At 47.0% G+C, this 3593-nt stretch overlaps 1 protein-coding gene across 1 annotated transcript in view; it reads right to left on the reverse strand.

Moving 5' to 3' along the window:
• COL22A1 (collagen, type XXII, alpha 1) overlaps positions 1-3593 on the reverse strand; it is a 226139-nt gene that overhangs the window by 69554 nt on the left and 152992 nt on the right. The gene's annotated exons all lie outside the window — the stretch shown is intronic.

Raw genomic sequence — 3593 nt, forward strand, 5'->3', positions numbered from 1 at the left:
TTGGTAACTGCCAGCTTCAGAGGACAACAATTTCCTTCATTTACGAAGGCCAGGGTATACCAGGAGCTGCAGGGCCAGCAGAGGCTATGTTTGTTCGGAGATCATGAGAACAGAGTGCCTGGCATGGCAGTCAATGCACTTCAGCTGCTGTGGTTGTTGCTGGTCTCAGGTGCCCATTATTCTGGACTTTGATCAGACGAGAAAAAGGAGAAGGAAAGGAAAGCAGGGGAGGAATTCTGTTTGCTACTTTCTATAGAAGGACACTGAGACAGTCATACCTTTGTATCCACAATTTCAAAATTCTCGACCTCTGAAAACAAGTATTTACCCTAACTTAGCAGGCAGCAAAAGCTGACTTCTACTGACTTGAAGGCTAATTAAAATCTTTAGACATCCCCTTTTTCATGGATATTTACACATTTCTATGGCATCACTATTGGAGAAGGCAATGGCACCCCACTCCAGTACTCTTGCCTGGAAAATCCCATGGCTGGAGGAGCCTGGTAGGCTGCAGTCCATAGGGTCTCGAAGAGTCGGACATGACTGAGCGACTTCACTTTCACTTTTCACTTTCATGCATTGGAGAAGGAAATGGCAGCACACCCCAGTGTTCTTACCTGGAGAATCCCAGGGACGGGAGAGCCTGGTGGGCTGCCGTCTATGGGGTCGCACAGAGTCGGACGTGACTGAAGTGACTTAGCAGCAGCAGCAGCATGGCATCATTATAATGAGTTTGACAAGGAATTTTGCCCCACACACCACAGTAAATGCTATTTTCATCACTTATAAATTACTACTTTTCTAAATTCCAAAATAAACCCAATCCAAAGCACACAGGACCCACACAATTTCACGTAAGAGACTGTACCCCTATATTAGGTCAGCAGATGGTAGCCAAGCCTAATACTGAAATGGGAGGTGACCCTATTCAAGCCACTTACCATCTCCAGGGTGAGTTAATTTGTACGGCAAATGGAAGTAGCCTTAGGAGGTCGTCACAAAGAGCCAATTAGATAATGTGCAACAAATTTATTCCAGGTAGAACCCGACATTGCTAGGCAACACTACTTTATCGAGGCTTATGTTTTTAAGCATTAAATGAAAATCCTATTAATAACTGGCTTACCCTGCAACCACCATCTGAATTTGAAAACTTTACATCTGGACCTTTCAGAAAAATAATGCTTCAAGATGATTTGTTTTTCCTGCAGTGTGACTGTTGCTTGGACAAGTTTGTAAGTTATATATTCATTCAACAAATGTTGGTTGTTTATTCACAGCAAACTGCAATCTGGCTCCATGACCAAAGATGACTCATTCAGGGGCCCTGCCCATTTCCAATGCTCTGTGTTCAATTCAGGAGAGAGATCGGAACAGGCTTGCGAAGTTCTCACGAAAGAGATGAACCACAGCCTAAATGCTCCCTAAACTCTGGTAACACTGTCTCTTTCCCTCCTGCCCCCAGGCCCACGGTGGCCTTGTGTCCTCAGGACCACAGCCTCCCTCTGGCCCACCCTCGCCTCTGCAAACAGTCCCCGAGAAATCCTCTTCAGAGCCCCAGATGGTGCGTCCTGTTTCTTTAGATAAAATGCTGTGGCTGATTCTGGGACTGCCAAAAAAGCTGATTTGTGCGCAGGGGGAGGGCGGGGAGGGGAGGAAGTCAAGAAATAAGGCAAAGGTGGAAAAAAGTGCAATGAACTAAGAGAGATACGATCAGTGCCGGGTCCCTCGCCAGCATTCTGGACGGTGAGAGGACGAGGCGGAGGAGTTCACACTGCCGCCGAGCGACAGCAAGTCCAGTCTCAGGACCGAAACTGAGTCCCCCTTAAAACCACATTCCCCTGTGGGTTCACGACTAACCTCTCTATCCAAAACTTTACTCCTACCCTTGCCCTGCCCCTGCTCCCCCCAGGATAGAAGAGGATCAAAGAAAAAGGTGGGGGGTGGGGACTGAAACTGAGCAGGACCCTGCAGGGTCTTTCCGGGTATAACTCCCTCCGTGTCCTGTCCTCGATTCTTGTCTGGCCTTCCCCAAGTCCCAAAGAGCAGATTCAAGCAGTTACTAATTAGGGAAGAGAGGGGAAGCAAAAACAGGAAAATGGAAAGAAAGCAAAGAACAGCAACAAAGCAAAAAGCAGAAACAAAGGAAAAGCAGTCAAGCAAGAAAAGGAATGATGACCTAAACAGTGGCTGAGCAGTGAGACAGAGTCGCAGGACTCCTAGTTTCTCCTGAAGGGCTATACATAAAAACCTGCCATGCACTTCTGAGCTGTCCTGCAGAAACCAAGATCCCCTCGCGTTAGAGGATGCTGACCAGCATGTGGATACCGGACTGGTTGGAACCAGAAGGTTGATGATTAAGATTTCCAAACATCACCCTATTACCTCACCACCAACCTGTTAGCAAGATGTCCACCAACACACCCCATGACCCTCATATAAATGTTGCTCTTCAACCCTGTCTGAAAGCTGCCAGGGCTTCGGGTCTCACTTGCCTCCCCGTTCTCTTGGCTCCAGGCATCAGACACTACTGTCCTTCGCCCCGTGGCAGCAGGCTGGCTTTGCTGTGCATCAGGCAAGCGTCCTCAAGTTTGGTTCAGTCACACAGTAATGTCAACCTGGTCCTGTGACCTTGGATGACTCCCATAACCTCTCTGGCACCCTTAAGACCCTCATCAATGAGGAAACAAAAGAACATTTTACCAAATTCCCACGTACCTACTGCAGACTCATTTACAAGGTAAGAGACTATATAACATGGAGTGTTAAAAGGTGCATATTGTATTTTATTAGCCAAGTGCAGTTCAGTTCAGTTCAGCTGCTCAGTCGTGTCAGACTCCTTGCAACCCCACGAACCACAGCACGCCAGGCCTCCCTGTCCATCACCAACTCCGGGAGTCCACCCAAACCCATGTCCATTGAGTTGGTGATGCCATCCAACCATCTCATCTTCTGGCGTACCCTTCTCCTCCTGCCCTCAATCTTTTCCAACATCAGGGTCTTTTCAAATGAGTCAGCTCTTCGCATCAGGTGGCCAAAGTATTGGAGTTTCAGCTTCAACATCAATCCGTCCAAAGAACACCCAGGACTGATCTCCTTTAGGATGGACTGGTTGGATCTCCTTGCAGTCCAAGGGACTCTCAAGAGTCTTCTCCAGCACCACAGTTCAAAAGCATCAATTCTTCGGCGCTCAGCTTTCTTTATAGTCCAACTCTCACATCCATACATGACCACTGGAAAAACCAAAGGCTTGACTAGATGGACCTTTGTTGACAAAGTAATGTCTCTGCTTCTGAATATGCTATCTAGGTTGGTCACAACTTTCCTTCCAAGGAGTAAGCGTCTTTTAATTTCATGGCTGCAGTCACCATCTGCAGTGATTTTGGAGCCCAGAAAAATAAAGTCTGACACTGTTTCCACTGTTTATCTATTTGCCACGAAGTGATGGGACCAGATGCCATGATCTTAGCTTTCTAAATGTTGAGCTTTAAGCCAACTTTTTCACTCTCCTCTTTCACTTTCATCAAGAGGCTTTTTAGTTCCTCTTCATTTTGCCATAAAGGTGGTGTCATCTGCATATCTGAGGTTATTGA

The sequence above is a fragment of the Bison bison genome, unplaced genomic scaffold (genome assembly GCF_000754665.1).
Source record: "Bison bison bison isolate TAMUID 2011002044 unplaced genomic scaffold, Bison_UMD1.0 scf7180017864036, whole genome shotgun sequence".
Lineage (NCBI taxonomy): Eukaryota > Metazoa > Chordata > Mammalia > Artiodactyla > Bovidae > Bison > Bison bison.